We start from the raw sequence: 21,684 nt of genomic DNA, 5'->3' as shown, positions 1-21,684 counted from the left end.
TAGTAGACGAGTTTGGGGTATGGAATTGAGGTTGGGGTGTTGGGGAGCGCTTTTTCAGGTGTAGCTGAATATTTAGAATTTCTAGGTTGATGAAATTTTGCATATTTGAGCCATGTATGGGACCAGAGTTGGCAGAACTATGGGAGTCTACCATAAGTCCAAAAAGGGACCTCCACTGGAGTTCGCTTTTTCTGGTCCATTTTTCTTGAAATCTTGACTCTAATGGAGCAGTCTCAACTTTGATACTCTTCTAACTCTGAATGTAGCACAGCAGGAATCTCAGGAACAGACTGAACATACCTCTGGTCCGTGTCTGAGGTGAACTAGGTACTTAGCACCCCATGCAGGGCCCTGGAGTTAATTTTAAGATTTCCTATTTTAAAGTCGTCATAATAAGACCACAACTGCATACCCCAAGAAGACATCCAGACACACAAACATGTATTCACTTCTTCTTATCACCAATGCACCTTACCAACCACAAGCAATTTGTAGACAGTCATATATGGACAAAATCCAAAACTTTTACCTCCCATTTTTGCATACCTAACCATTTTTAAAACACTGCAAAAATATACAGGCAACACGTCTATACAGAAATTTCATTAATGCAGCCGGATGGAGACATTCTCAATATATGTGTTTCCATTCTCGTAACTCCATCTCCGGTGCTGTTGTATAACACACAAAAAATAAAAAGTTTTATTTTTTTCGGGAAGAATTAATAAAAATGCATACATGAAATATTCATCCGGACTGAGTCAGGATTGTGTAGCAACACACCAGAAACAAAATAAAATATGAAATTCGTTTGAAAACTGCGCAGAACTTTTTTCCGACTGTACATTTTATACTCAGCTCATATTTTGCTGTTGTTCAAAATACAAAAAAATTGTATTAAAAAAAATAAATAAATTTCATATACGGACATCAGAGAATTACAGCGAGTGAGAGCACGAGCGAGTTAAGAAGATTCATCAATTTTTTTTCATATATGCACAAACGTCCAAAAAATGACATTGAAAATTTGACTTTAGTTTGTGAGAAGATGAAATAAATAAAATTATAAAAAAAAAGTCGTTCAAGTTCATGTGAAAAATTTGCATTGTCAAGATATTGCCTTCATTTCTACGAAATAATCATCGAATGAATGCGATATAAATTGTAAAGTAGCGCCGAAAATGAGATTTTATATCGAATCACTGTAAATGCAATGTGATGAGGAATTTATGGAAATTATGAGAATATTTTGAGAAAATTCGCGATTTTTTTTTGAATTTTAGATTGATTATTTTTTATGGAAATGTCTTGGGGAGGTGAAAGTTTGGATAATGTGATGTCGATGCTGTATTGAATTTTGGTTCTGAAATCCTAAAGTCTATAATCAGCGAATCAATAGGAGTTAGAGGGAGAGAACAGTATTCTAAAGATTAGAGTACATGCTCATCTAGAGTTACAGAAGTAACACCAAGTCTGGGATGTATGCAGGAATTTTTTGGGGGTTCTTGAATTATTTTGTATGAATCGTCAAAATTAAGAGTGGTTTTTGAGGATTTTGTCTTGAAAAACCCTAGAAAATTGAAGAATTTGGATCTAAATGAAGGAAAGGTTGACTTGAAATCTTCCTTCTTCCATTTTTATGCTTTTAGTCGTAATAAAAACCCTTGTAGTTAAGTAGAAGGTTTACAATCTAGAAGCTCCTTTAATACGAGGAAATAGCATGACTAGCTTGAGCTCACCGTATTGTTCGGATCTTGACTTAGACCTTAAGTCGACTCTCATAATTTCCGGAAAAATTCCGTAAAATTGGTCTTCACTCAGCCTAGTTAATAACCAGATATTATGTCAAGTTGTCCAAGTGGATAAGTTCAAATTTCATCAGATTTCTGAGCTCATTAATCATATAGATTAACGTCAATACAGCAATAATCTGTGCAATCCTAACGACATCAAAGTTTAAAAGTGTCAAAAAATCAATGCAATTAATGCAAATTAAGCAAATGCAGCTCAAACTCCAAACCCCAAAATTTCACTCCATTTCACCATCCAAAACCACAAAATGCATCTACAATTTACTTCCTCTACATTTCCAATCCAACTTTCAAAACCAATTAAATTCCAATTAAGCCAACAAAATTCAAATCTTCTTAATCTTCAAATCCATTACTTTACAATGCCTCTCAACCTTACAATACCCACATCATCATAATATTATTATTTTTTCCGCAACAAGAAAATAAGAATGCACTTCCAACGAAAGAGATTCGACAGCACCAGCAACAACAACATCATGTTTCTTTTGCTTCGTTTAATATTCGTGTAAGAATGAAATGAAGGAACAAGAAAACAAGAAAAAAAAAAGATGAAGACACGATGCGATACGATGCGATGCGGTGCAGATGAGATGAGAAACCCAAATACAGAAACAGAACACTTGCACTTCGATGATTACGCCATGAAATGACATTGAAAATTGTTTTCATTATCATTTTGAGCTCTCGTGAGCTATTTTTTATACTGTCTTGAACAATTTTTTTATTGTATTTACACAATCGCTGTTTCTGATGTCACTGAGTAGCGAATGCATTTTTTTATAAAAAAAATGTCTGTGTTTTGTATTTTTTATCATGACAAGTGAATACTGTTGACAGACTTGCATGCATTTGATATTATTTTGTATTTTTTTTTTACTTGAAGGCTAATGAATATTTTATGGAATTGATATTCTTGATTGAAGATTGCTGGTTGAATTGGAAAGGACAGGTGAGCAAAGTACGAGTTTGATGATATGGAGTGCGATGACTGTCGATTTTGGGGATGCGTATGGAATATAAAGACAGTTTATCACTTGGTATTGGTAATTAGCAAAGGGTAACTAACGGTAGAGCCAGTTTCAGATGTCAACTGGGAGAGGTTATGGATCACAGCTGATCTGTAACTCCAATGAAGTTATTAAGTTAGTAAGGAAGTATGGAATATTATGTTGATTTTTGACTATACGCATTTAATGATACTTTGAATTATGCTCATTATTTCCGTATTTTTGGTGCATTGTGGAAGTTGAAGGCGGACTCAAAATTTGACCAAGTGTATACCAAGTGGTATCCTCTGATATCGCTAAATATACCGCTGACATCCGAGCTATGAGCCGGAAAAAAACCTTAAAAAATAGAATAAAAGACTGTCCAAATCATATCGTCTGAAGGATGGCAGCCTCAAAATTTAGGACCGATTCCTCAGTCTAGGACAATCTATCACCTTACTAGGGGATGATAAGGCTTACAACCGACCATTTTCAGCTTCCAGACCAATCAGTTTGTGTAAAGAAAGCAACATTTTGCTAAAAGGACTGAATTGACTGAATTATCAACATTAATGCTCATTCTTCATCATCTCCATCAATCCACACATCTCTGAACAACCCATCAAACACACTAGGATACAAAAATATGCGTAAGTTACTTGAAATGCAACCATGAACGCGATTTAGCCAATAAAAATGATTTCAGCGCCCAGTTTGTGTACGAAGCATTCATTTTTATGATTTTTCATGATTGTTGAATACTAATTATTAAAGTAACTACTTTCAAATTCTATTTCCGATGCTCTTTCTTTGTTTTATTTTATTATTTTCTGTGATATTGAGCGCAGCGCATGTTAATGTCCGTTTTAGATTCACATATAAGAAAATTATGATATTTTGTTGTTGTGCTTCTTATATTTACGGTAAACACGAAATAGAAATCTTTGTCGAAAAAATAATAGTTTTTAAAGTTGGGGTCAGCTTCATGAGCCATGCGAGCCGCATTAAAATTTCATGATGAAAATCACTTGAGCGCATAAGACTAACAAAAAATTGCGTATTTTTTTGATTCTTTCTTGAATTTCATGTTTTTTTTGTTAGATGAGAATTAACCATGGTAAGTACATACATGCGTGTGCATACAGCCAAAGAGGTTATTTTTTTACGCAATGTTCAGTGATGTGCAACGCATTTCTATTCTTGTACCTTCTTCTTTGTTCTCATTCTACGCGCAACATTCTTATTAGTGAGATTTTTTTTGGAAGGGAAACCCTTCTTGTTAATTATCAAAAAGAATCATGTGGCGTCTCACGAATAAAAGTACAAAAATTGGTTAATTGCTGAGCAGTTTTATGTGCGTCTTTTGCTGAAATGTTGCGTAAGTCTCAATTTATTGCAGTTCTTTCTACATGACTCAACACCTAAAAAATCTCTTAAAATGTAATTTTCTATTCACATTCTTTAATTCTTTTCCCCTCTAGCGTGCATTTTAAAATGCCATTGCTCTCATAATTCTAATATAATTGCTTCATTTCCATCCAACAATTGCATAATATTACAGTACAAAAAATGTTAAAGAACATAACATAAAAGCAGAGTAAAAGAAGAAGAAAAATTGACGATTAAGTCCGTAGCAGTAGTCATTATAATTTCTAGTTCTTATTTTTTATGGAAAACAATAGATGTACGCACATATCGGAGAAGCATCTGAAATAAAGAAATGCGAGAAAAAGATTATAGCGCAGCATTTTTTCGGTAATTTTTATTTTCATTCCCAGTTTTTTTTTAACGTTAATATGTAATTAAGTGCATGTAAAGATTCTTATTTCTTGTAAAATGAATTTCCTCTCATTGTTCTCGATTTTGTTTAGTTTGAAAATGGTTGTGTTTTGGACAGATTGAGATCGCGCATGTTAGGGGTCAATTTTTTGTGATTTTTATTTTTATTTGTTAAGGAGTTCAACGGACTTTTTACATGATTTTTGTGGACATAAGAGAAGTTGTTATGATTTAATTGGAAAATAATTGTTCAAATTTAGAATTGTGAATTTAATTAGAGACACAGAAGCACCCTCAGGGGTATTGAAGAAGAGAGGGTTGGGGATCAAATGGGACCGAATGGGACTCTAGCCCATGTCCAAAAATTTCAGGTCGCAGCTTCCTACAACTGAGCAATTAACGGTTACTCGACTTTATGGCAAAATGCCATATGATGCTTGAAATACTCAGTCCTCTGAGCTGAAGGCACTGCAATTAACAATATTTTGTACCATACCTTTTAGACTAACAGTTTAGAGTGGATTCCGAGCCACTTATCCTATATATGCTCTACATCTTCTGTATCTCACTTTGTACTGCATTCTCATATATCGTTGAAAGGCCATTACATGAATCCCATTCCAACACAATCCCTTCCCCTCCGTTCCTCATTTTTGTTAAAAATTCTCCAATTTTTAAGAATTTTTCGACTAAAAAAATTCCCAAAATTCCCAATAATCATCAAAAAATGCCTCAAAATTCCGACAGTCAGTCAAAACTATTCCCATTAATTCCACCTATCCCACAAACAACTGCACATACTACACACAATTTTTATTCCGTGTTGTGCAATGAAAAATAATTTTGAGCAAGATCTCATTACAAAAGATATAAAAACTGTAATGAATAGAAGAAATTTTCAATTCTCATTTCTTGTTTTGTTTTGTTTGCTGGTGCATAGTTGCTGTTTTATATCCACCTTCTTTTTTTTTGTTCAACTCTTTATGATGGTTTTGTAACTTCATTTCGAGTTAAGTTCTAATGACGATGAGGATGATGATGAAGATGAGAATGAAATAAAGTGCCGATCGATCAAAGTGTCTTAATTTAATAAATGCTTTTTGTGGTAATGAATTTTCAATGTAATTATGGTGTTGTGGTGGATGTGTGGTTTTGAGCGTTTAGGGTAATGAGGAATTTTTTGAATTTTTAATGAATTTTAAAATTTTTTGATTTTTTTTTTAAATTTTTCTTAATTTTTTAAATTTTTCGAATTTTTTTTTGAATTTTTCTGAACTTTCTTCAAATTTTTTTTGAATTTTTTCAAATTTTTCTGAAATTATTCAGATTTTTCTGAATTATATCAAATTTTTCTGAATTTTTTCAAATTTTTCTGAATTATTTCAAATTTTCTGAATTTTTTCAAATTTTTCTGAATTTTTTCAAATTTTTCTGAATTTTTTCAAATTTTTCTGAATTTTTTCAAATTTTTCTGAATTTTTTCAAATTTTTCTGAATTTTTTCAAATTTTTCTGAATTTTTTTTAAGTTTTAATTAAATAATCTCTCAATTAATACAAAATTCTTACAAGAACAACATGAAAACCACATTAAAATGCGGTTTACTGTGGCGCATCCAGCAGCGATCGAAAATTTCTTCATCACTTTGTTTATTATTGTTAAAGTTCTCATTCCAATACATAGTATCAAGTTCTATAGAAACTAAAAGTTCATCAAAATCCATGAAATATGAGTGAATATGTATGTGACAATGCAAGGCGTCAGGCCACCAAATGTGTATTGTTTATGCATTCAATGATTCATAAATGTTCGCATAAATATTATGAGTAATTTTGCAGAAAATCTGAATAATGTTCTATGGAATTCCATTAAAATTTTATGATTTTTCAGCACTGTGCTTAGTAATTTTTGAATGAACATAATTTGAAGTATTTCCAGAATTTAAAATTTATCATTTTCCAGCTAAATAAATCATGTAATTCATAAGCATCGAAAAAAAAACCTTGAAATTAAATCAGTTCATGAGGAAGATACATAAACAATATTCAAGAACAAAGATGTAACACAGCACGTGTATTTCTATGCGTTAAAGGAACTTGTTTAAATTCCATCAATCGTGTAAGAATTAATATCATAAAAAATCGACCTTCACCACAATCGTCATTGCCATACTTGCCATGACAATAAAGAGTTATATAATTTGCATGTGATATAATAATTTAATCATATTTAAGAGCAGAAAAATAAATGCGAGAAGAACTTTAATTTATAATATTTTGTGTTGATGGCTTCGAAGCACGCTTCTGTGTTTTATTCATTCGGATATTTTCCAGTCATCATATTGATCAGATTCTCAGATGATCATAAAAATTATGATAATTTTGTATTAATTTGCCAAAAGCGCATTAATTTTATAACTTGTTAATATTATCTGAATATCACAAATCGATCGGAAATTCCATCCTCAGGTCAACATGACCCTGACTTGGTGCCGGATTTAAACCGAAAAAGAGATCTTTGAGTCATGTCGACCTGGAGCCGGATTTCGGACTCATCAACCGATTTGTGATATTCCGCTTAATCACACCTGTTCCTCCCTAATTCCAGCCGATCATACCCAAACTGCTAACCCTCATTAATCTCCAAATAAAACCATTAACATCTCATCTCATTGAGAATGGCGCGAAAATATAAAGTCAATGATTAAGAATAAAAGCCAAAAAATTAAGAATCAACTGCTAAGGTCCAAATGGCAATAAATAAATGTGTTTTTATTACGAATTACATAATCCACCAGAAAAACAAACCGCACACATGGAACCGCATTTTATTATATAATGAATACAAACTTGAAATAAAGTTCTTATATCTTTCCGTTTTTTTGTTATTGAGAATAAAAAGTAATAAGAACAAAAAAAATTCTCAAATGCATATTCACTCTTCGTAGAATTAAGAAGGCAGGCAAGAGAGCAATGGAATTTCCTGAACCCGTTTTTGTGGCGCAGTTGTGTCATATCGTATATCTGCATTCTAAATTGTTTATAAACTAGAGTTTGCCTTTATTTTTACTAAATGTGTTATGCAATCCACGAAATTTGAGGTTCCTGCTAAGTAGAATGTGTCATTTGTCATGATGAAGTCATAAATTGTTTTGTGGATGAGAATAGCGCCATGTTGGAGATTTATGTTGAGTTTATGGGAAGGAATTGAGTTTGAAGTTTTAGTGAATTTAAGGGAATTTTAGGAAATTTTAGGGAATTTTAGGAAATTTTAGGGAATTTTTTGAAAGTTTTGGAGTTTTAGGCGTCGGTTGGATTGAAGTCTCTATGAAAGGCTCTTAATAGAGTTGCAGCAAATGTGACTTGAGCAATTTGGACACTCATTGCCTCACTATGGCTTTGAATTTACCATTTGATGAGATATATTGTTTGAGACTTGATAGCAACTAATTTACTGCAATTGTCCATGTTTCTGGTACAACTCCGAGCATTAAGCATCACCAGTTAATCAGTACCATACCCAAAAAAGACAACAAAACCTTCAATTCCAATAATTCAACAGAATATCGACAACTCAAGCATTTTTCCACCAAATTCATCAAGAATTTCATTCACATTAATTCCTTACAATTCTCCCAAATTCTCCTAATATCAACATTCATCCATAAAGTGCAGTCACAACTACACATTCAAAAATAAAGCATGTTTGATTCCTAACAAAAAAAAAAAGAACAAACAAGCCAGAACAGAGAAAAAGGTTAAATTGAATCGACACACAAAAAAAATGCAAATGGCACTTTAAATTGATTAATGACGCGCGCGGTTTTTGTATATTTTTTTTCTTCTCAATCATCGTGAGAAGGCACTGAAACTAGCAACAATAATAATAATATTCATATTAATATGAAGACAAAAAATAAAATCAGTAAAACTAAAAACGTAACCGAAAAATTGTTTGTATTCGATTATGTGCTGGCTGTGGCCTTCAAAGTTAAATTTTTTTAACTGTTTGATGACTGTTTTGTCGCTGTTGTCATTATCATTAGTGCTTTTGGGATTTTTTCACATTTCTGTTAAATACAGCATAAGGAAATGACGTTTTTCTTTGCATTGAGTACAGTCATCAAGGAGAAACAACAACAAAAAAAAAATGTTTGTCGTGCATTAATGAGTGTCATTATTGAGCTTGTTAGTTTTTGGTGCTTTTTTGGAATGGACGTGGATTGAATTTTGAGTAATTAGTCGGTGTTGACTGAATGAACTTTTTTGGGACAATTTTGATGGCTTTGCGTTTGTTGTTGAGGTTGAATTGATTTTTTGATGAATTATTGGCAGAATGGTTGTGGATTAAAATATTGTAAAATGTTTGAGGCTTGCTTAAAAGGCACACAGCTTAGAGAAGTTGAAGAATAGTGTCTCAGGGCAGTTTAGGGCTGAATTTTAGCTAATCTGACTCCAAACTTGAGTATTTTGGACCTGGTTGCACTTAATGTACATTTATACACCCTGTGGCTTTCAGGAAGCTGAAACAAGGTTACCTAATGATGGTCCAGTGTAGTTTGTACTTAAAACTACATAATCAGGTACCAGCTTTCAGAAAATGAACTCAAAATCTTAATTGCAATGTCTCCAAGCTAGCCAACTCTCAAATACCCTTAAATGCCCTCCAAACCCTTCAAATAGCCACTCAAAATTATTAAAAATTCAACAAAAAATCGCCACAGCTTAAAACAATCAAAAACTATAATTTTTTTCTTCTCAACTCGCTGCTACACATTACATTATCTACCTTCGTTGGCAACAACGCAGCAAGACATTTTTTTTACAACTCAAATCGTTCCGTACACCGAAAAAAATTACACAATTTTTACACACCAAAAACCTCCGGTGTGTGTTGAATATAATTTTATTTTTTCCTCTTCGTATTCACATTCAGAACGGTGAGTGAGTGAGTGAGAGAGAGATAATGTGCGGAGAAGTAATCAAGGTCATTTATATATCTTGTAATAATACTTTATTTCCATTATGATTGTACATTTTTATGTACATAAAAAGACCTGGTATCGCGCACTATTTTTATGATTTTTTAAAGAAAAAAATGTACTTTAAGTAATTGAGATTGTGTAAATTGTGCGTATTGTCATCATCATCATCATCATCATCGTCATCAATGATCAACTTTACTTCTTTTTCAATCATACATTTGTTGTTGTGTACACATGCACATATACGTCTTCTTACATCTATTTCTATTATATTTATTGTTTGGGTTACAATCATGTGTAATCGAGTAGAAAGATAATGAATTGATAATTGATGTGAATGTCGCACTGCTTCACCCTTCAACAAATATTATTATTTTTTTTTTTTTTGCTACTTCTAGCATTTTTTACTTCCTTTTTCATAAGGTTAACTAGCTTTTGTATTTGTTGTTTATGATTATTCAAATTTTCTAGAAGGAAATTTAATTTGCTCAGGTAGAAATTTCTTCTATTGCGATGAGTAAATTTGAATTTTTAATTGAAATTGAATAGAATTGAATTATAATGGAATGATTTAATAATTGTTGAGATGATATTAAGGTCGTGAGAGTGATAGTAAAGATAGAATATGTTGCAGGTACCCTAATAGGCAAAGATCATGATCTTGAGAGCTTGCTCACATAAAATATACTAGATGAGCTTGCTCGTGAGCGTTGCTCTCAGGCTCTCTGAGTATTCTGCTCTTGAGGGCATGCTCTTTGCCTGCTGGACTTAGGATTGTCCGGAAACTCATTTTTGACACATTATTGAGACCAGAAGCAATACCGAGACAGAGACTATAAGGAAATATCCTGAGATTGAGGCTTAAGAGTCTAAGTTTTCCTTAAATTGAGAACCATTAGTTGCACAATTAACAAAATAATTTAAATTCTGGAATTTTTAAATGAAATTTTTATGCAATTCTGTTTCAAGAAGACTTTTTCAAAACCAGAGACCCCCAAAATACACCCCTGACCCTTATTACATCTATAAATCACAACATAGATTCTCAATTCCATCAAAAATTCTCAAAATCTCCCAAAAAGTGCTTCGTGGACAACAAATAATATTTTATTGACCAAACGGTATGCAGATGTTATAGCTATTTTGACAAATAAGCCACAAACAAGCGTATTTTTTTTGTCATTTATGTGGCAAATTTTTTTATTAAATAATTTATGCAGCTTCGCAATAAATTTAAAATTCATTCAAAATATCTCAAAATCTTAGATTTGTTTTTTTGTTGACAAAAAAGAATTCAATTTAATAAAAAAAAATTCCAAATGAACACGTGGTCCAAAAGCTCACAAAGCATCCAAAATTGGCTGAACGCATTTCTTGTTTCGTTTCTACATCTACGCATTTATTTTATTCTCTTTATACTCTCGTCTTTGCAATTTAAGACAGTGATGAATTTTTATATTTTTTTTCTATACAACAAGACTAGTTGGGGTCGTTCGTTAGTGACGTCTAATGAATTTTGGAATTTTTTTGAATTTAATAAGGTGGCAAATTGCATTTTTTAATGTAATAATGGGTCAAAATCAGTCAACACGGTATCGTTAAGGGAAGTTCGCATGTTACCGTTAATATGACGACGTAGCAGTGATTTAGCGAATATGTTGAGCTGTTCGAGACAGATTTTTAACTTTAAACCCTATCAGCAAAGAGTAAGGAGGCTTAAAGGATGCTCAATCGTACTAATAGAGTGATTTGTTGTAAATTAGGGGCCTGAATGGCTATTACATACAATAAGGTACCAAATTGATTGAAAAAGTCAATCTTATGTGCCACGTCAACGCCAACAAGGCATTATGAATGATTTGTCAATTTTGTGCTTAATATTCTCGTCAATTGAACCGCTCTAGTCAATATTAAAGTGTTTTAAGTGCCCCAAACCCCCAAAAAATTGTTGTCATCACATGTAATCGACCCCCTTCATCTATTCCACAACAATAAGTTAACCAGCATAAGAAGAACTAGCGAATTGATTAGTTTTTAAAAAATCTGACCATCAAAAGAGAATTTTTTTTTTATTTTTTTATTTTTCTTCTTTTTCGCATTCTTTTTTTTTTTTTGAAAAAAAGATCATTAATTTATTACGTGAATGGCATAAATTTCAATTCCATATCAATTTTTAGTTATTCTCTATTTTCTATCCACAACCACAAATATAAAAAAATTATAGTTGAAATAAATATTCTTTAAAGAAAAATCATTCGGCTTAAAAAAAAATATAAGTGATAACCTTACATGAGTGTTAGTTGCAGAACTGTATAGAAATAGCGAAAAAAAAATATAAAAAAATAAAGATTGAACATTAAACTAATAGAAATAATGTGCTATTCTTCTTCTTCATCTACATCATCTACGCGACCGTCCAATGCGTCGTCTTTCAATTTTCACATTCCTTTATATGTATATAAAAAACTGAATAGCATACATATGTGTATGCTTAGATGCCATCACCGCTTCTATTCAATTTTTTTTTTTTGTATTTTTTTCAACTATTTTTTGAATTTTTTGTACCCCGGCAATTGATGATGAACTCTACATCAAGGAAGGAATTTTTTTTTTATTTTTATGATCCTCACTTTTTTATAGTCGAATTTATGAATGAAGAAAATTTCGCGATTTACGCTTCGTATTGTTGACGCGTGTATTTCTTGCCTTTCCCCCTTACCTTATTTTATTATGGATAATATAAATGTGAGAATTGTGAAAGAGATTCTCAAGGATTTTTTTATGATTTTTTTTGTCTGAGGACTATTTAAGGATGTAAAGTGAAATTGCAGCAGTTCATTTGAGGCTGTTTCAATATTTTTTTTTTTGAGGTTATGTTGAGATTTATTACATTTTTATTTACTTTTATTCAATGTGCGTAATTTGTTTTTCTGAGATTTTGTATTAATATTCTGATTATAACTAGTTTTGATAATTGTATTAGATTGGAGATTAGAGCTTTGAAGATTACACAAAATCGGTAAATATTATGGAAGTAGTGATTTTATGAAAAGCTTTATGAATTGATATTTTTGATTGAATTTTCATGATTTTTGTTTAAATTCTAAAGAGAAGGCTCATAAATATGGTCTCAAAATTGAGCAAACTCGATTAAATTGATTAAGTATACAAAATAATCAGTATGTGGGCAACCTGTGTTCACAGTGCACAAAAAAGTTGCCCTCCACTACTTAAGAACATGCTCATTTAGGCGAGCACACTTATTGTTTGTCAAGAAATTTTACTAAATTTTGCTTGAAAACCTCAAATTTATGCTAATTATTTTTTTAAAAAATTTTAAAAGAATTAGAGTTAAGACTAGGGTTGAAGTAGACTCGTGTTTTATGTGGAGTCGAGACGACTCTAGTCGACTTTTGCATGGAAACATGCAAGTCTTTTTAGTCCATAAATCCTTTTAAAAAATTAAAATTCTGCTCATATTCTAGTACAGGTCAACAAATCGATCAAAAATACGGCACTGAGTCTTCTTGACTCTCGGATGGTAAACCGAATACGACACCAAGTAATAGTCATGCCGGTTTGAGTCCGGATTTTTGATCGATCAACTGATTTGTACTAATTTTGGCAAGTTCAATTCTATTGCATCATAGGATTTAAAATCCCTTTTCACTTCACATGAAATTAATTTCACCATCACAATATACTTGAGTTAACTGTTATATTAATAGTATTTTGACAAAATACGATATGTAATGAATATTGGTACTAAATTATTATTGAATTTACATAAGGAAATGTTCATAGCAGTTCATAGTAAGTAAATAAGTTGAGACTAGTGTGAATGGAGTTAAATAAGAGGCATATAGCTTAATGCATTCATTTTTTTCTAAAATTTTCATACAAAATTGACATTTTTTACACAAAATTTGTTAAAAATAACGAAACATTTGAAAAAATAATTGAAAATTAGCAATTTAATTGTTTTAATTTAAGCTCCACATAGAACATGGATGCAGTAAGTCAGCAAGTAATATAATTCAAATTTGCTGTATGAAAGCCAGTTACGCACTTTTGACCGGTTGTTCCAATTAACTGATAATTAAAATGGCAAAATTCTTAAAAAACCAAGTCTAAAATTCACTAAAGCTAGCTTTCAGCAAGTAGAAAGATAGTTTAACCAAATAATCAGATAGTCACGTTTATTGATATTCAGAATTCCTCAAAATTAATTTTTAAATACTCAAAATATCCCAAAAATTCCTCTAAAACCCATCAAACTCAATGCCATGTTCATGTTCCCTTACAAAAATGCGTGTTCACCATCACCGCACACAACTCAGCTTACTAAAATATTCCCAATTCTTATAAGAATTCATGCACATCAAATAAATTTTTCTAGTGACCCCGAAGATGATTTTTTCTCGAATTTTAATTCACAAAAAATTTAAAAAAATCATTTTTGTGTGTAGAAAAAAAATTTCCACTAAAAAATTAGCCACGCCAAATGTTTTCATCATCTTGACTATTTTCAAATTTCAAAAAAAAAAATGCGTGTGTGCGTTTCGCACTGCTGCTATTTTTAAATGAGAATGATCATTGCTGTTGTCTCTCGACAGCAACCTCAAAAAAAATTCAGTTTTTGCTGGTTTTAAAAATTTATTTTTTTTTAAAATGTATGGACATACGCACCTTTATCAAAATGTGTGTGTTGTGTGTAAAAATTTCGCTTATCAAAAAACTCTTTTTTTTTTTTGTGTCGTTTCTCTTCTTAAAAATGTCTTCAAATTCGAAGTGTGTCTAAAAATTTTTTTTTCTTTTTTGAAAATGACAAAAAAATTCTTTTTTTTTTATTCACGCCAAAAAAATTTTTCTTTTACTGCTTGTTGCTCTTTCAAATCGTTGATGCTTGTTGTGTGATCTTATCTTTTTGTTGTTGTTGTTGTTTTTTCTCTCTGTTGAGGGTGTCGAGGGATGAACTTTCCTCGAACTTTTTTGTTTCGTAAACAAATTTTTTTTTTGTTTTTCAATTTGAAAAAATAATAAAAATTTTGAATTTTTTGTTTATCTCAAAAATTGATTAATTCCGAAATAATGTTTTTGAAATTTTGAATAATTTTTGCCAAAAAGTTTAGTTTCGTTAACGATGTTGTGATTTCTCATTCACGAAACTGTTTTTGCCATGTGTGTGTGGACAAAAAAATTGAATTTTTTTTTGTAAGTTTTTTTTGTCGAAAAATTTTTATTTTGTCAAAAATTTTATGTTTAGCCAAAGATTTTCACAAAAATGCACAATCCAAAAAAGGTGCCGAAAATATCATTTAATATTCACATCAAACTGTTTATGTTCATTATTTCCATCAGTTTTCATTGTTTTATGCACTTTTTTTTCGTCCAGTTGTGATGCACAAATTTTTTTTTATTATTTATTTACAATAATTCACACTGCCTTAAAAAGAATCACAAAAGTTCACAAAAACAAAAAAAAAATTATTATTTTTTTTGGGTTCTCTTTACGTCGACGGAGAGAAAAAAGCGGAAGAAAATGTTGTAAAAGTTTCACTTTCGTTGCATGAATTTTTTTTTTTGTATTTTTCTTCCTTTTTTCTTCTTTCTCGAGAAATCCTTTTTGGTACACAAAACAAAATAACAAAAAAAATTTTTTCGATGCGAATTTTCCTCACCGACCGTACCGAAAAAAAAGACCAAAATTTTTCGTTTACAATTTGCAGCAATGCACTATTTTATTTATTTATTTATTTATTTTTTTCATCAACTTTATTTTTTTTTTAAATTTTATATTTTTTTTTTCTTCTTATTTTTTCATATATTTTTCATTTATTTATTTTTCATAATTTTCACGTAATTTTATCCGCCTTGATTTTTGTAAATTTTATATTTTTTCTTTATTTTTATTTTTGTAGCAAATTTTTATGATTCAATGAAAAATTAAAATAAAAAATTTTTTTTTTAGTGCACTGTTCACTCCCAAATGTTCAAAAACCGAATAGTCAAAAGTGAATCAAATTCAAGCTACAACCAAAAAAAAAAAAAACTTTTTTTTATTATTTCAATATTTTTCGGTAATAGATAAAGAGCGAGAGAGAATTTTTCAACAATGTGTGCCTGTAAATTGTGTCTATATTAGTGAATGTATATTCTGGCGGCAGCATTTTATATCATTGTGTGTGTTATGTATTATGCCGCACTTCGACAGTGCGTTTTTCCATCAATTTCGTAAATGGGAAGCAAAACACACAGCACAAGAAAAAAGAGATGAAAATAAAGGTCGTGGATGTGTGCGTGACATTTAAAAATAAGACATACATACACACTGCTTTTTTTTTGGAGAGCCGATTTTTGTGTTCAACTACACTCAAAACATTGCCGAAATTTTTTTTGCTGCCTTGCTTTTGCCATTGCGAACACCATACACAACATCATCATCATCAACAACAACATTTTCAATGTGTACATAAGGCAGAGTCAGAATGAACTTTTTTTTTGCTTCCTTATGTACTTTTTGGTGTAGCAGTGCTGTGTGCTGTGTATGCGAGAGAGAGAGAAACTTTTTTTACTTCTTCTTCTTTTTTTTTGCATGGTGGCTCGAAAAAAGCTCTTCTCGTTTTACACAAAGGGGGGACTTTTGGGAGTTGACTGTGCGTTTACTAAGATCTTATCGCATCGGAATATATTCTTGTTTGGGTTCTTATCTATTTTTTCTTTGGGTTCATGTCTAATTGCTTGACTGATTTTTTGTATTTTTATCCTTATTTCTGTTGCTGTAGATGGATTTTTGTTTTTTTGAAAAGTTGAAAGTTTTTATTGAAAATTTTTGGATTTTTTGGGGGGTTTAGGATTTTTAGGATTTTTGAGGGGATTTTGATATGATTGATTTTTGCATGATTTTTCAATTTTCAAAGAGAAATAATTGTCAATAAGTCGGAATTTGAGTATTCTCATCTAAATCTTAATGTCTTTGCAAAATGCAATAATTGTTTTAAAATTGGCTTTATTTCATATTATTTCATTAAACATGTTTAATAATATTAGCAGTACCTAGAATGTCTGTTTGCTAAAAGAGTCTCTTTCTCAGAAGATAGTTTCAAATCATCAATTCATTCAAATCGAAGATATTAGCTTACATTGGATCATTTTCAAATACCATAACTAGTTTGCTATTTTTTTTAGTTTCTTCAAATAGCTCAACCTGTCCACAAGTGGTCCCTTAAGTTCTTCTTGAACAAATTTGAGAGATTAAACTGAAGAAGCAACTCAAAAGACAAAGTTGAGTCCATTTAACAAAATTGTCCATTTAACTCTTCTCTTCAATCATCTTCTTGTTTGAATAGAAAATTAAGCAGCAGCATTGATGTACTGGTTAGAGTATTGTCCAACCAACCCTAGTCTGGGTTTAATCCAGAAAAAGTTGTTCGCATTTGGATTATTTAGCTATCCTAGCCAAGTCAACTCGATTTGTTGTATAAGCGACTCACGAATCGTAGTTAGGTACATTGCATTAATATTCCATGGGCCATGCATAGGGTTTCTGCAGACGTTGCCGGAAAACGAAAAACGGCCGTTAACGGCATCCAAAACTGAAAACGAAATACGGCCGTTTTTCAGAAACCCTAGTCATGCAATTTTACAAATTCGGGAGTCCGTCTTCAAGAGGCTCTTAAAATAATATTGAAACTAGTGTAACCTAGATGTGTGACATTAAAGTTGTGAATTTTTAGATAAATTCAAGAGATTCAAAAATTCATCTGAAAATATTGCTAAATTTTGAGTTTACACCGGCTGCTTTACAGTCTTACTGCATCGCAATCAGTAATGCAAAAGTCACTGAATTTAGACACAGCAGAAGCCTTTGCAATTTTCGATTTTTTTCTAAATTCTAACTCGAAATTTGTGATTCGAATCCCAAACCTGAAATTTCCCTAACCAATCTCAAAATTTCTATTGTCCTCATTCCACAAAGTCTTCCACTTCACTAAAGTCTACACACTCAACCCCTCTTTCTTCCTTCTCATCCTCTTATCTACATAATCATCAACCCAAATCTACAATACACATCCGTATCACATACACACACCGCATATCAAGGAAAAATATATTTTTTGTCGAAAAATCTTCTTATGCTGCGAAATTGCAAGTGCTTATGTTGATGTATTGGTAAAAGGATATTCTGTATGTTTTTTTTCTTCAACCCCTTTTTATGTCTTGTGCAATTTATGTACATATACAGGTTCCTGCTTACTCTCTCTTTTTGCTTCCTTTTTTCTCTCTCAACTCGGACTAATTTTTTTGTGTATTATATTGCTTATGCAGGGAATGAATATGTATATATAGAAACAGGGAACTGCATATGAAACAGGGAAAGTGGGGTTCTATATGATATTGATGCAATATGATGAAAAATAGCATGCAATGTAGATGACATGCGTTAGATATTGCAATGCAAGGAAAAACTGTTTTTAGTAGAAGGAAAAATTATGCTGTAGGCGCATGGATGGGGTGCATACATAGTTTGTTTATTGATCGAGGGAATTGATTTTGTTCTGGCTACTTTTTGTGTTGTCAGATGAATTGTCGAGCAGTGCAATTTGGTTGGTAGACATCGCTGTGTTGCTGCATTCACGGAATAACGTAGAAGTGCCTTGAAAGCAGGATGACGACTGGTTGTGGCTCATTTTGTCGACGATAAATTAAATTTTCTGCAGTATGCAGCTCGGGATCATTTCGGATCACAAGACTGCATTGCTATGTTCAGGATAAGACATATAAATGCCTTGGTGGCTACATGATGGCTGTTTGAGGCCCATTTTGACTACGATAAATTAAATTTGCTGCAGTTTGCCGCTCGGGATCATTTCAAAGCTGCATTGCTTAGTTCACGATAGAGCATGTATGTTCCTTGATGGCAGGATGATGGTTGTTTGTGGTTCATTTTGACTACGGTGAATTAAATTTGCTGCAGTATGCCGCTCGGGATCATTTCAAGACTGCATTGCTGAGTTCATTATAGTACATGGAAGTGCCTTGATGGCAGGATGACGGCTATTTTGACGATGAATAATGAAATCTGCTTTAGTGTGTTGCTCGGGATCATTCCTAGGAATTCACTCAACTAATTCTAATCCTAACCCACGGATATCAACAAAACATGTGCAAAAAATTCCAATTATTTTATTTTTTTTTTTTCGAAAAAATTGCACATAACAATTTATCAGAAATGCGATTAAATTGTGAATCCATAATACATTTCATTTCCATTGAATTTTTCAATGAATTTGAAGTAAACAACTTTACATGTATTGAGTTTGCCAAAGCATTTATTTACTCTACGCACTTTTTTCAGCTGTGTTATCACAATTTGTATGCGATGATGTAGTGAATAGATGAAAAAAAAGTTGAATACTATTTGTCAGACTGAATTTTGTGGCGTTATCTGGCGAAAATGGAAACCTTTTTTTATAATGTACACTTCGGAAAGACCTTGTGAATGGCAAAAAATGTGTAATTTTGAATGACGATATCATTTATTGAGGTTAAAACGCATTTTAATGGAGAGAATGTGAAGAAGTTTTGTTAATATTGCGAATTTTCAGGAGTTATTATGTGTCATTGAACTCATATGACAAATTTAGCATCTGAGAGAATAAGAAAGTCACTCAGATTTTGTGATACAATTTTAGATACCTTAACTCACTCACGGAAGGCACACGGCATGAAAAAACGTGAAAAATTGAGCCTAGAGTCACTTTAACTCTAGTTTTCCATTAGATCTGGCCTCTAGCAAGGCTCATGCAGGTCTGAGATTGAATATTTTAGCATTTTCTTAGCCGTGAGTCTTCTGAGATACTCTAACAATCAGAAACCTAGCTCCGGTGTAGAATTCGACCATTCCAGCTCATCTCCGACTTGATACATCGCTGACTCATTTTCCCGAATGACACAATTGATAAAGTGTCTATCACGACTCTTTGTAGGCTTCATAACGGACAAATTTCCTTATGACGAAGGCTTCATAATTGTTGACACATTTCCTTGCGACGAATAAATTCCGTCTATAAATTATTGTGAAGTATCGCTCGGGCTTATTGGTCCCTATAAATTTCAAATAATTGGTCCATGTGTTCACCAAGGTTGCCATCAATACCAAAACACTCCCCAGACAAAATGTCTATCCAAACCCCCTCAATTTACCCCCAAAAAAGCTCTTCTAGACTGACAAAATAGTTTTTCATTGAATAATATCAAAAAATAATGCCGCTGTACATTTTTTTATCATGCACAAATATACCATTGTGTACATCAAGCAGCTCCATAACGGAGAGGCGAGTACAAAAAATGCGAAAACTATACAGAAAAAGGGAATTAATCAATGTTCTGATAAGGAAATGTCGAATGTATATTTTTAACGCACTTTATGCGTTTCGTGTATGCGAGACTATGCGAGGCTTCATGATAAGGCAAAAATAAAAAATAATTTTTGATGGTGAATGAATGAGATTATCATTGAAAGACTACATTGTTGCGTATATATGTAGACATAGGAGCACGAACAATCTGAATATGTTGTGAATGAATCTTATTTTGCTTTAGAATTAGCTTTTTTTTTATGTTTGATTAGGGAAGAATAAATAATAAAATTATTGAATGACATAATTTTTTTGACAACTATTTGCATATGGATTTTCTTAATTTTTGAGCAAATTTTGAGTATTATTGAATGGAAATTTATATTTTACAAACTCATTTTGGCAATCGAAAATCTACTAAAACTTGGGTCAATTTGTGCCATGCAACTAAATAGTCTAAAGTCGATTAAACAGTCTAAAGTCGACTATATCCCGAATAGACAAATTGAGCAAGCTCAGTTATATTGTCTGAATAGGCTCATTTAAGGTAGTATGCTCAATGTCTGCTAGAGTATGTGCCAAGTTTTTGATTCTATCTAAATAGAACAGATTGCGATTAGTCGACCTTGTTTCTAGTTAAAACTAGACATTTGTCGATCTTATCATTCGGTCTAGTTCCTATTCATGATGCTAGTGAAGTACAGATTTAAGATTCAAATTTGAGCTAGTCAATATAGCAATTTTATGGTGTTGTAGTTGGAGGAGAGACACAAGCTTGCTAGACTGTCCTTGGGAGGAATCCACAAAGAAAAAGGCAATCTGGTGCTTCAAGAGCAACTTTGTGTAGAACGGTAATGAACGACGAGCAGATGTCAAAACTGAGAATTTGTACACTACTTTGTGATTTGGCCAGCAATATAGTTAGCGAAATGAAGCAAAATGGAAAGCATTTTGCAGCAACTTAAGCTCCAAGTCAGAGTATGGTTCTAGTAAGTAAGTAAGTAAAATAGCAAGTTAGCATCAAGCATAAAGAAGGATTGAGGAAGCTGACCAAAAATCCAGCGTATGCCTCTCTTACGGCATCCCTTAATACCGTAAAATGCACTGCTGGCAGCTAAACTGTTTGCCACGATAAGTACAGAGTAAAAGCTTATCCAAAACACTTCGTCTGAAGAGTCTGCAGCTCCACAATCAGGCTATTTATGATAAGGTTTACAATCAAGCATTTCCTATATATATCAGCTTACGTAAAAAATGCAACGTTAGATAGCAACTTAGCCCTCAAACTAGTCCATAATCAATTGACATAATCAAAAATGACAATTGACAAAATTTCTCAATTTTCAAAAAAAGATATCAGCAAATAGCACGTGTTATGTTGCTGCTTACTTTTCATTAACACATCTATTTTTTTGCCAATTTTCATAAATTCATCTTCAACGCAAGAGACAAATAAGACATTAAGCATAATCATAACCGTTATAAATGCTACTTAAAATTTAAATGACCGTTAAACATACGGCAAATAGTAACACCCACTTGGTGACAATAGCAATCGATGCTAATTATTATGATGTCAAAATTTAGAAGAAATTTTTCAACTGGCGCTGACAAAAAAAATGTAAAAAAACGAGAATAAGAAGAAGCTTGTTTTGCTGGCCATGAGAAAATAAAAAAAAATCCACTTCAAAGAACGAGAAATGCGTTTATTGTGGCTGACTATTCACAAATACAAATATGCGAATGAGAAATAATTTT

General features: G+C 32.0%; 1 protein-coding gene across 3 annotated transcripts in view; it reads right to left on the bottom strand.

Moving 5' to 3' along the window:
* Positions 1-15,545, bottom strand: part of chinmo (Chronologically inappropriate morphogenesis) — a 69,140-nt gene extending 53,595 nt beyond the window's left edge. For 2 of the 3 annotated variants that reach the window (XM_070649042.1, XM_070649044.1), the window contains exon 1: positions 14,255-15,545. The gene's annotated coding sequence lies outside the window, so the exon portion shown is untranslated. The remainder of the gene's footprint in view (positions 1-14,254) is intronic. The other variant, XM_070649043.1, reaches the window with a different exon arrangement.
* Between the last annotated feature and the right edge of the window lie 6,139 nt (positions 15,546-21,684).

Source organism: Chironomus tepperi, unplaced genomic scaffold, assembly GCF_022539635.2.
Source record: "Chironomus tepperi strain 1889 unplaced genomic scaffold, CSIRO-AGI_Ctep_v1 contig_418, whole genome shotgun sequence".
In the NCBI taxonomy this organism is placed as follows: domain Eukaryota; kingdom Metazoa; phylum Arthropoda; class Insecta; order Diptera; family Chironomidae; genus Chironomus; species Chironomus tepperi.
Note: the sequence above shows the minus strand (reverse complement) of the source record. Positions and strands in the feature narration are given on the sequence as shown.